The following is a 13,541-nucleotide window of genomic DNA, read 5'->3' as shown; positions in this document are numbered from 1 at the left end:
CATCGAACCCTCGTCGAGAGACTCCCAACAACTATTGAGTCTTAATGTTGATCCAGGGCCCCTCGACTTATTGGTCGATGTTGTGTCAGTGTCCACTGGTACTCAAAGTACTCCACGTACAGTCCGCGCCGTGATAGGTGTTATAGGCAGCGAGGCCATTTTGATCATGAGGGCAAAGTGTAGTGTATGGGGCCGTCCATAAATGACGTCACGCGATTTTTGACCCCTCCTTCCCTCAAATATGACGTCACAAAGCGCTGCCCCCCCTCCCACCCAAAACCATATTTCCATTTTCAAAATAAAACATGCTTCAAATCGCTTTAAACTATTGTCACTGTAGTGCATATTTAATGTGGCGCTGCACTCTGATGTTGTAGGAGTGTTGTTATAACAATTACTGTTATAGCAATATATTCATTTAAAGTTGTGCATTTTGATGTGACGTCACATTTCTCAAACCCACCCCCCTCGTCACAAATCGTCACAAATGTCTGAGCCCCACCCCCAGGTGCGTGACGTAATTTATGGACGGCCCCTATGTCAACTGAGGCGCACACACACTGTTGTAGGAGGCAACGAGTTTATTAAACAATTCACTGTACACCGGATTCTGTTGCTAAGTGGGGCTAACTTGTCCTAGGCTGCTCACTATGCGCGTGCCTGTTAACTCGTGACCCCCGCCCCGCCCCTTGCTGTATCAAGGACGGTGTTCAACCGCTTCCGGCCACGTGCCCTTAACTCCTCCCATCGAGACACCGCTTCAGATCACGTGCCCCTTGACTCCTCCAATCGAGGTCCACTTCCGGGCACGTGTCCTCAGCTCGTCCAATCGGGGCACCCGGCGCCCTCCAGCACTGTAGCTGGCGTGACCCACAGAGACATTTAACTGTCTACACTGACAGTAGTGGCAGTTTTCACGACACTACAAAAGTGTTAATATCACCTGTTGTACAGTACTTCTATGGCCCCACGTCTACACTCCTCACCCCACCCACACTCACCAAGGTGAGGCGTCCTCTAGTACCCCTACGTCTACACTCCTCACCCCACTCACCCTCACCAAGGTGAGGCGTACTCTAGTACCCCCACGTCTACACTCCTCACCCCACTCACACTCACTAAGGTGAGGAGTGCTCTAGTAACCCTCACGACCCACGTGACACGGGGAGGCGCTGATCCAGCAGTGGATTCATAAAAGTGCTGCACAAGGCCGCAGTGCCACCGAGTAAACACTGAGAGCCGGGGGATTCTGTGGAGGAGTCGCTGCCTCACAGTCTGCTCGTTCCAATTACAGTCACGGGTAGGCTGAGCTCATCATCCCTCTGGGCAGATAATTAAAACCACCACGTTCTGGGCAGCTGGAAGTGGTTGTCAAGGATAGACTGGCCTCGTCAATAGGAATGTGGAGTTGTAACCACTGGCTCAGGGCCCCCAGTGAGAGTGAGCACTGCCCCAAACCCGACGGAGCTGGGATACGCTGAGACTCGACTCAACCAACACGCACCAGCCGTGTGGCGTGGCTGAGTGAAACAAGCCGCCGCGTGTTCCTCCTGCTGTGTCTGTGCAGAGTCTAAGAAACTCATACATCTGAGTCAGTCTGTCTCAGTGCTTGCTATATTAATCTTCATCATTCAGAGTCCAGTTGTAACCAATAGTGTTGATTAGCTATAGACGTACAAACAGAATCAGAATATATACTCTTTGGTTCTATTCGGTAAAGTCACGTAGGTATAAAAATAAAACAACAAAAATCACGACGTTTTGGCCACAAAACAAGCGGCCTTCATCAGGTGAAGGGACCAGACTTTCTCGAGGACAGCGCTGGAGTGAAACACAGCCACGCTCAGACCGCGACCTTTAAGCTGTGTGCGAGGAAATAAGGTGCCTTGACAAAGGAATTAGCATAAAAATTAGCATTTGATGGCCGACTTAGCATGATGAACGGTGTAGAGGTGGTGTACATGCGGGTGAACATGCCGGTTGGCGAGGGGGGGAGGGGGAGTTTACCTATTGATGGTGTGAAAAGGGAATTTTAAGAGCTGCGAAAGTTTGGGGTACCACTACTTGAAAAATAAACTAAACGATTGAAAATTAAATTTTGATTTAAAGCTTTCGTGACTGCAGTAATTCATATTCTTAGTTTTTTCGGTAAAGTCACGTTGAAGAGAAACAACAAAATAACAAAATATATATAAAACAATAAAAAATTCTCACGACGTTTCGACCATAACTCAAACGGTCATCATCAGGTGTGTCGGTTTGCATAAATTTATTTTGAAAACGGCATATTTATTTATATATATAAAAAATAACGTTTGCGTCACGCGCAACGATGGCAGTTTGCCAGGACTAGTCCATCTATTTTTTGAAAAGAGGAGGGGGGAGACGAAATTTGTTTTTATGTATGCTGTCTGAAAGGCACTGTAAGCGTGAACAATCAATCAAGAACTGAAATGATTTATCAAATCTTTCCAATGATTGCTAAGATAGAATCCATCTTCTCGGTTGAAATTGTCTCTGTGTTTGTATATGTGGATAGCCTCATGAACGAATCTCTCATGGAAGCCAGATGGCTTACAAAGAACCTCCGTCTTGGAAAAGTCAATGGCATGTGAGCCTACTGAATTAGAACAATGATCTGCTACGGCCGAGGTGTTGGTCCTACCGTGTTTAAGGTCTGCTTTATGTTCACGAATGCGGTCCGAGATATGGCGTTTGGTTTCTCCAATGTAACTACTACCACAGAGGCAACTTAGTTTGTAGACACCAGGGTATTGTATGTCCGGAATCACATCTTTTACAGACGGAACCAGATCACGGATTTTATGTAATGTGTTGAAACGGACCTGGATCTTGTGTTTATTCAAGATTTTGGAGATCTTTTTTGTGATCCCAGCAATGTAGGGTAAAGTGATGGTTTTGAAAGGCTCCTCAAGAGGGTTCTTCTTCATGGTTTGAGTGATAGCTTTGCGGATTCTATACAATCCGCAAAGCTATCACTCAAACCATGAAGAAGAACCCTCTTGAGGAGCCTTTCAAAACCATCACTTTACCCTACATTGCTGGGATCACAAAAAAGATCTCCAAAATCTTGAATAAACACAAGATCCAGGTCCGTTTCAACACATTACATAAAATCCGTGATCTGGTTCCGTCTGTAAAAGATGTGATTCCGGACATACAATACCCTGGTGTCTACAAACTAAGTTGCCTCTGTGGTAGTAGTTACATTGGAGAAACCAAACGCCATATCTCGGACCGCATTCGTGAACATAAAGCAGACCTTAAACACGGTAGGACCAACACCTCGGCCGTAGCAGATCATTGTTCTAATTCAGTAGGCTCACATGCCATTGACTTTTCCAAGACGGAGGTTCTTTGTAAGCCATCTGGCTTCCATGAGAGATTCGTTCATGAGGCTATCCACATATACAAACACAGAGACAATTTCAACCGAGAAGATGGATTCTATCTTAGCAATCATTGGAAAGATTTGATAAATCATTTCAGTTCTTGATTGATTGTTCACGCTTACAGTGCCTTTCAGACAGCATACATAAAAACAAATTTCGTCTCCCCCCTCCTCTTTTCAAAAAATAGATGGACTAGTCCTGGCAAACTGCCATCGTTGCGCGTGACGCAAACGTTATTTTTTATATATATAAATAAATATGCCGTTTTCAAAATAAATTTATGCAAACCGACACACCTGATGATGACCGTTTGAGTTATGGTCGAAACGTCGTGAGAATTTTTTATTGTTTTATATATATTTTGTTATTTTGTTGTTTCTCTTCAACGTGACTTTACCGAAAAAACTAAGAAGATTGAAAATTAGTTCAATGTTTGGTTCAATTTAGAACATCTTTCCAATGGTTGCTTAATTTGAAACCATCTTCTCGGTTGAAATTGTGTCTGTGTTTGTAGATAAAAACCCGTGGGTTTGCAAAGAACCTTGGTATCGGAGAAAATTATATCGTGATCACCCACAGCGTTGTAACAGTGATCAGCTACGGCAGAAGAATTCGTTCTGCCGTGTTTCAAATCAAAAGGAATGGATATTCTGACCGTACCATCCGCCAAGCTGTTTCTCCCTCCATACAGAAACAACCACTTGATACTCCGGTCAAAACCATCACACTACCATATATAGCAGGCGTTACTAAAAAGATTTCCAAAATTCTAAACAAACACAAGATCCAGGTCCGGTTCAATACAGTACATAAAATTCGTGATCTGATCCCATCCGTGAAGGATGTCATTCCTGACTTACAGTACCCTGGGGTTTACAAATTGAGTTGTACCTGCGGTGATTGCTATATCGGGGAGACGAAGCGACATGTCTCTGACCGAATTCGCTAGTACAAATCAGATTTGAAACACGGCAGAACGAATTATTCTGCCGTGGCTGATCACTGTTACAACGCTGTGGGTCATCACGATATAATTTTCTCCGATACCAAGGTTCTTTGCAAACCCACAGATTTTTATCAGAGATTTGTTCACGAGGCAATTCAGATCTACAAACACAGACACAATTTCAACCGAGAAGATGGTTTCAAATTAAGCAACCATTGGAAAGATGTTCTAAATCGAACTAAACATTAAACTAATTTTCATTGGTACAGTATCTTTTTTCAAGTAGTGGTACCCCAAACTTTCGCAGTTCTTAAAATTCCCTTTTCACACCATCAATAGGTAAACTCCCCCTCAACCCCTCGCCAACCGGCATGTTCACCCGCATGTACACCACCTCTACACCATTCATCATGCTAAGTCGGCCATCAAATGCTATTTTTAATGCTAATTCCTTTGTCAAGGCACCTTATTTCCTCGCACACAGCTTAAAGGTCGCGGTCTGAGCGTGGCTGTGTTTCACTCCAGCGCTGTCCTCGAGAAAGTCTGGTCCCTTCACCTGATGAAGGCCGCTTGTGTTGTGGCCGAAACGCCGTGATTTTTTTTTTTACCTACGTGACTTTACCGAATAGAACCAAAGAGTTCACATACAAAACTCATGCTCACAGAAGTATGGACACTTTCGTGCCATTATTTCGAGGGTTTGAGATGAGAGTTGGGAATCGGACACGAACTTCAATGTCATGGTCGTTGTTTGTGACGTGGATACAACTCATTCAGCATCAACTGGACACAACTGCAACCGCTCCCTGCCCGATTCCAAATTATGCACAGTGCAAAGGAACGTGTACATGGGCATCCCGTTGTTTTAACTCCACTGCTGAATGAAGGCCTCCCCACGCCGTGAGGGTCACTATATTTGACCATCCTGCACCGCGCTGATCAGTGCGGGGTGGCAAAGGCAGAGGATGGAGAGCACAACGGACTTTGCCGCACTGCCCTCTGCTGCCCACATAAATCCATCTGTAGCTCAGTCTGTAGCAAGTCAGATATGTGATGCACTAACATAAAAGAAAACGATATCGGTGCGACCACCACAGCAAACACGGGCACGTTCTGCAGGGTACGCAGTGGCAATTCAGTGGCTACCTGGAGCTGCCTGGTGTGTGGCTGCGCAGCATGGAGATGCAACTCAAGGCGAAGCAGCGTCGTGCCCTTTGACATTTTTGAGCTGCAGGAGTGCCATTATTTCGCTTATTTGCTTCACTTTTAGGCGATCGCGAAACCCCTATTGTATGCGGGACACGGTAGATCCACCACGCTATCTCGAGGACACCCTACAGTCACCACAGTCACCTCTGGGCATGCAGACAATGGTGGTTGCAAGCAAGGCCAAGAGGGCTTTGGTCGCCAACACTTCCATGAATGTCAATTCAACGTCAGAGTCTCCGTCTTCAAGCGGTGCTTATCTTTGTGGAAAAAAAATTCCACGTTTGTGTGGTGGGGGTCAGTACCTCACATTAACGACGACTGTTGACGTCCCACAATGCTGTACTCATTTTAACCACACTGGAGCAATGATGGGCTGATAGGCCTCGGCAAGGTAAGGTAATTTACCATTTTTAGTGGGTAAAAGGGTAAAGGTAAAGGTTTCGACATGCTAAGGGGTAAGGTAAAGGGTAGGGTACAGGTAGCGCGGAAGAATTACCCAGTAGGGTAAAGGTAGCGCGAAGTATTACCCGGTAAATACCTTGTTTACCGCTCGTTAAAAGCTCCGTGGCACAGTCCGTGGCCTCCATTAAAAATTGGAATCCTCGAGAGTATTCTATATGAATAACGTGCTCTACCTAGCATTTACCTGTTATAAATATTCTTCATGTATAGTACCCCAGTAATTACCCTGTAATCGGGTAATATGTATGGGGTAAGGGTAAAAGGTAGGGTAAAGGTAGGCTCGTTGCTTTTGACCTTTTACCTTACGCACTAACAGAAACGACATCAGTGCGACCACCACAGCTAACATGAGCACGCTCTGCAGGGTGCGCAGTGGCAGCGTGACCCCAATCTGGGGGATTTTTTAGTGCAGAGCTTGAGGAGAACAAATGGGTTTAGTGAACCCAATTTGATCAAGTCACCTAAAGCCCACATTACAGTGACTCATTTATGAACAAGTTCTAAATTATAACCCACCTCAAATAAGTTAGATTTTTTTGTACCTGTGTAAGTCCATACGGTTGTGTTAGATTAACATTGTCACGTAGCATTAGCTGTACTTTAGTTATAATACGCGTTTAAGTAGAGATAATAAACCTTGCTTAATACAAAATGTTATCTATGCAAGTCTGCGCAGGGTACGCGTCGCTGTACATGGTAGGAATGTCACGATTCATCGATCAACATCGATTCTCGAAAATAATAATATCCAGCTCACAATATTTTTGTACATATTAAATAAAAATGAGCAAATGATGCAAGCTGTGTATTTGGTCATGCGTGTGCTGAAGGAAGAGCCTCCACTACAGGGATCTCCAGGGAGCCCCCTAGAGGGCGCCAGGCCTCCTGCTCCACGCATTCTCGCGGCACCAGGAGCCGTTCTCACGCTCGCCGCGTGCTTCACACTCAGTGTCTCGAATCTCACGGACGCGGCGATTCCGTCTCCCCCTCATTGCCGCTGTTCTCACGCTGTCACGAGTTGATGTCAGGAACCCCACAGTTGCCTCGATCGCGCCTTCCAACTTGAGGGGTCTGCCACATGTGACGTCATCGTGTGTTGTGGGGCTGCCCGGCACCAACAAGCTGACAAACGATGTGTACATCAATAGAGCTTCCACTCTGGGGCTGTATAATTGTATCAAAACACCTTGGAGGTGGGGCTTAAATATATTTAGTGAATGTATTTTGTTGACAATTTTTTACCAAAACCTTTCACTCTGGCAAAGTTGGTAAAAGGTGCGTTCACGTGTTGTAGGGATTGCTTCAGGGTTTTGTAATTTTTTTTAAAACAAATATCGTCTCTTTGGACAGAGAGACATTCCCTTGTCTCTTGCCTTAAACATTGGGAAACCGTGATGTGTATTGCATCTGAGCTGCTCGCTATCCGATATAATAATGTTGCATTGCTGCAGCTCATTGACAATAACCATGCCCATTCAAACGACCAGTCACAGTCGTCTTGCTCAAACAAGCATTGGGTGGTTCTCTACTCGGTTAATGGACCTGAGCTCGCAATGGAAATTCCACATCCCTATGACAGGGACCAGACTATCCGCTGGCGGCAACGCTGCATGGGTTATTGTGACATCACCAGATCCGAAGCGGAGGCGGCCTCAGCTTGACCCAAACTGTGCACGGCACTCCCCTTAACGACAGCGCTCAACGAAAGTGATCAATAACCAACGCTCATCGCACTTCGTGATTTAACAGTTTGTATGGCGCAGGACGAGAAAATGTGAGGGGGCAATTTCCAACGATGTTGATAATCTGGATTAATTGTTTCTGCTCTTTACAAAATGTATATTATATATTCATTTAAGCATTTTAAAACTCGTGAAGTAGACATTTATTCGTAGGGAATGGCTGTGTTGCTATAGTAACGCAGCCTGCATCACGACCTTTTTGTTTATTTGTTGCAATGCTCGCGGTTTGTGTTTGGGGCCACGCCAGGCTGGTGCTGATTGGCTCAAATCGCCACGTGGACACGTGCCCGCAGACAGCAACGCTGCCGGCTGTGCCCCAGGGTGCGGCGCGCGGAGTTAAATCGGCGGTGCCACTTGCACAAGCGGACTCCGAGTTACCCGGCCTCTCGCAGTGTTGCTGCCCCCAGCAGGCACCCTGAAGCTGCACAGTCTTCCCGTGCCTCAGCTCTGTCCTTTCACACGAACTCTTCTCCAGTAGCTGCTGCGACTTCTGTGGCCGGTGACACAACAATGAGTCACGTCATTCTTATTTATTTCACATTTGCTGTTGATCGTGACCGTGCCAAACACAGTCATGTTGTTTGTTCGGTGGGGTAATCTAGAGACTGGTTGAACACGCGATGAGTTCAGATTTATTGCAGCGATGAATGCGCTGCTGCATGTTGGCTTCCCATAGCTGCTGCTGGTCCACGTGCTGAGGGCAGGGGCCGTGACGCCTCCGCTTGGGGAGTCTCCGCGTTGTTGGCGATGGAGACAGTGACTTGCTGTTTCACCAGAAAGTGGACAACTCGAATCCGTGAGGCGCACCTCGCTTTGTGCTTCTCAGATGCCGTGGGGCTCCCTCGAACCGTCGTCGAGAGACTCCCAACAACTGTTGAGTCTTAATGTTGATCTGGGGCCCCTCGACTTCATTGTCGATGTTGTGTCAGTGTCCACTGGTACTCAAAGTACTCCACGTACAGTCCGCGCCATGATAGGTGTTATAGGCAGCGAGGCCATTTTGATCATGACGGCAAAGTGTAGTGTATGGGTCCGTCCATAAATGACATCACGCGATTTTTGCCCCCCCCCTTCCCTCAAATATGACGTCACAAAGCTCTGCCCCCCCCCCCCAAAACCATATATCCATTTTGAAAATAAAACATTCTTCAAATCGCTTTAAACAATTGTCATTGTAGTGCGTATTTAATGTGGCGCTGCACTCTGATGATGTAGGAGTGTTATAACAATTAGTGTTGTTATTCTATATTCAATTCTATATTCATTTAAAGTTGTGCATTTTGATGTGACGTCACATTTCTCAAACCCACCCCCCTCGTCACACATCGTCAGAAATGTCTGACCCCTCCCCCAGGTGCGTGACGTCATTTATGGACGGCCCCTATGTCGAATGAGGCGCACACACACTGTTGTAGGAGGCAACGCGTTTATTAAACAATTCACTGTTGCTAAGTGGGGCTATATTGTCCTAGGCTGCTCACTATGCACGTGCCTGTTAACTCGTGACCCCCAACACGAGCCCCGAGTCCCCCTGACGCTCCCCCCCCCCTTGTCTCGTGGCCCCCGCCCCACCCCTTGCTGTAACAAGGACGGCGTTCACCGCTTCTGGCCACGTGCCCTTAACTCCTCCCATCGAGGCACCGCTTCAGATCACGTGCCCTTGAATCCTCAAATCGTGGCCCACTTCCGGTCACGTGCCCTCAGCTCGTCCAATCGAGGCCTGCTTTCAGTCACGTGCCCTTAGCTCGTCCAATTGAGGCACCACTTCTGGTCACGTGACATTAGCGCGTCCAAACGAGGCCCGCTCCTGGTCACATGCCCTTAGCGCGTCCAATTGGGGCACCCGGCGCCCCTCCAGCACTGTAGCCGGCGCGACCCACAGAGACATTTAACTGTACTCTTTGGTTCTATTGGGTAAAGTCACGTAGGTGAAAATAAAATAACAAAAAATCACGACGTTTCGGCCACAACACAAGCGGCCTTCATCAGGTGAAGGGACGAGACTGTCTGGAGGACAGCGCTGGAGTGAGAGAAGCCACGCTTAGATCACGACATTTAAGCCGTGTGAGAAGAAAACAAAGCGCCTTGACAAAGGAATTAGCATATAATTTAGCATTGAAATGGCTCATTGAAATAGCTAAGTTAAAGTATACACATCCGCAGAGGTACCCCTTGACAAAGCAATTAGCATAGAATTGAAATAGCTGAGTGATTAGCTTGTAACTGGTCACAGAAATAGGTATGTTAAAGTCAGAGCATATACATTCACCGAGGCACCTAGCACTAATCAAACAGGAGAATTTAGCGAAACACAACCACGCTCAGACAGCGGACCTTTAAACTGTGTGCGAGCAAACAAGGTGTTCTGACAAAGAAATTAGCGTAAAAATTAGCATTTGATTGGCCGATTTTAGGAAAGAGGTGGTGTACGTGCCGGTGGACTTGCCGTTTGGCGCGGGGGGGGGGGGGGAGTTTACCTATTGATGGTGTGAAAAGGGAATTTATAAGAGCTGCGAAAGTTTGGGGTACCACTACTTGAAAAAATATACTGTACCATTGAAATTAGTTTAATGTTTAGTTCGATTTAGAACATCTTTCTAATGGTTGCTTAATTTGAAACCATCTTCTCGGTTAAAATTGTGTCTGTGTTTGTAGATCTGAATTGCTTCATGAACAAATCTCTGATAAAAGCCCGTGGGTTTGCAAAGAACCTTGGTATCGGAGAAAATTATATCGTGATCCCCCACAGCGTTGTAACAGTGATCAGCAACGGCAGAATTCGTTTTGCCGTGTTTCAAATCTGATTTGTGCTCGCGAATTCGGTCAGAGACATGTCGCTTTGTCTCCCCAATATAGCAATCACCGCAGGTACAACTCAATTTGTAAACCCCGGGGTACTGTACGTCAGGAATGACATACTTCACGGATGGGATCAGATCATGGTGAGGCGTGCTCTAGTACACCCACGTCTACACTCCTCACCCTCACCCCACTCACACTCACCAAGGTGAGGCGTGCTCTAGTACCCCCACGCCTACACTCTTCACCCCACCCACACTCACCAAGGTGTGGCGTGCTCTAGTACCCAACGTCTACACTCCTCACCCCACTCACACTCAGGTGAGGCGTAGTCTAGTACCCCCACGTCTACACTCCTCACCCTCACCCGACTCACACTCACCATGGTGAGGCGTACTCTAGTACCCCCCACGTCTACACTCCTCACCCCACTCACACTCACCAAGGTGAGGCGTGCTCTTGTACCCCCATGTCTACACTCCTCACCCCACCCACACTCACCAAGGTGAGGCGTACTCTAGTACCCCCACGTCTACACTCCTCACCCCACCCACACTCACCAGGGTGAGGCGTGCTCTAGTACCCCCACGTCTACACTCCTCACCCCACCCACACTCACCAAGGTGAGGCGTGCTCTAGTACCCCCACGTCTACACTCCTCACCCCACCCACACTCACTAAGGTGAGGCGTGCTCTAGTACCCCCCACGTCTACACTCCTCACCCCACTCACACTCAACAAGGTGAGGCGTACTCTAGTAACCCCCACGACCCACGTGACACAGGGAGGCGCTGATCCAGCAGTGGATTCATAAAAGTGCTGCACAGGGCCGCAGTGCCACCGAGTAAACACTGAGAGCTGGGGCGTTCTGTGGAAGAGTCGCTGCCTCACAGTCTGCTCGTTCCAATTACAGTCACGGGTAGGCTGAGCTCATCATCCCTCTGGGCAGATCAAAAAAGCACCACCTTCTGGGCAGCTGGAAGTGGTTTTTAAGGATAGACTGGCCTCGTCAATAGGAATGTGGAGTTGTAACCACTGACTCAGGTGCCCTCAGTGGGAGTGAGCACTTCCCCAAACCCGACGGAGCTGCGATACGCTGAGACTCGACTCAACCAACACGCACCAGCCGTGTGGCGTGGCTGAGTGAAACAAGCCGCGTGTTCCTCCTGCTGTGTCAGCTGTGTCTGTGCAGAGTATAAGAAACTCATACATCTGAGTCAGTCTGTTTCAGGGCTTGATTGAGTAATCTTCATCATGCAGAGTCCAGTTGTAACCAATAGTGTTGATTAGCTATAGACGTACATACAGAATTAGAATATGTAGTTATGCTGAGGAATGCAATGAGCGATACAGCTCTTTTTTTACAGATGTCCAGTACAACATTTGACAAACTAAAAACGCCATGACGAAACATTCACATACAAATCTCATGCTCACAGAAGTATGGACACTTTCGTGCCATTATTTCGAGGGTTTGAAATGAGAGTTTGGAATCGGACACGAACTTCAATGTCAGGTCGTTGTTTGTGATGTGCATACAACTCATTCAGCATCAACTGGACACAACTGCAACCGCTCCCTGCCCGATTCCAAATTATGCACAGTGCAAAGGAACGTGTACATGGGCATCCCGTTGTTTTGACTCCACTGCTGGATGAAGGCCTCTCCACGCCGTGAGGGTCGCTATATTTGACCATCCTGCACCACGCTGTTCAGTGCCGGGTGGCGAAGGCGGAGGGAGGAGAGCACAACGGACTTTGCCGCACTGCCCTCTGCTGCCCACACAAATCCACCTGTAGCTCAGTCTGTAGCAAGTCAGACATCGGTTAGTGATGCACTAACATAAAAGAAAACGACATCGGTGCGACCACCACAGCAAACACGGGCACGTTCTGCAGGGTACGCAGTGGCAATTCAGTGGCTAACTGGAGCTGCCTGGTGCGTGGCTGCGTAGCATGGAGATGCAACTCAAGGCGAACCAGCGTCGTGCCCCGTTACATTTTTGAGCTGCAGGAGCGCCATTATTTCGCCTATTTGGTTTACTTTTAGGGGATCGCAAAACCCCTATTGTATGCGGGACACGGTACATCCACCACGCTATCTCGAGGACACCCTACAGTCACCACAGTCACCTCTGGGCATGCAGACAATGGTGGGAGCAAGCAAGGCCATGAGGGCTTTGGTCGCCAACCTTTCCACAAATGTCAATTCAACGTCAGAGTCTCCGTGTTCAAGCGGTGCTTATCTCTGTGGAAAAAAATTCCACGTTTGTGTGGTGGGGGTCAGTACCTCACTATAACGACGACTGTTGACGTCCGACAATGCTGTACTCATTTTAAGCACACACTGGAGCAATGATGGGCTGATAGGCCTCGGCAAGGTAAGGTAAATTTCGATTTGAAGCTTTCGTGACTGCAAGGATTCATCTTCTTTAGTTCTTTCGGTAAAGTCACGTAGAATGAGAATAAAATAATAAAATAACACAATCAAATTCTCACGACGTTTCGGCCACAACGCAAGCGGCCGTCTTCAGGTGAAAGGTACAGAACTGTCGGGATGACAGAGCTTCAATGAACGATGTTAAGATTCGTAGCGACTTTTAAGCTGGTTGGGACAAGTGAGGCACCTTGACAAAGGGGTTTACATATCAATAGCTGAGGGATTAGCTTGTGACTGGTCACGGAAATGGCTATGTTAAAGTCAAAACCTACACATCCACAGAGGCAACTAGTAATTTAGCATTGAAAGAGCTAAGGGATTAGCTTGTGACTGGTCACAGGAATGGCTATGTTAAAGCCAAAACCTACAAATCCACAGAGGCAACTAGTAATTTAGCATTGAAAAAGATAAGGGATTAGCTTGTGACTGGTCACAGAAATGGATGTTAAAGTAAAAGGCCTACACATCCACAGAGCTTCAATGAACGCTGTTAAGATTCGTAGCGACTTTTAAGCTGGTTGGGAGAAGTGA

This window comes from Petromyzon marinus, chromosome 1 (assembly GCF_048934315.1).
Source record: "Petromyzon marinus isolate PM22_M1 ecotype Great Lakes invasive population chromosome 1, UKy_Petmar_22M1.pri1.0, whole genome shotgun sequence".
NCBI classification, from domain to species: Eukaryota; Metazoa; Chordata; class Hyperoartia; order Petromyzontiformes; family Petromyzontidae; genus Petromyzon; species Petromyzon marinus.
The sequence above is the reverse complement of the archived record's forward strand: the minus strand, read 5'-3'. Positions refer to the sequence as shown.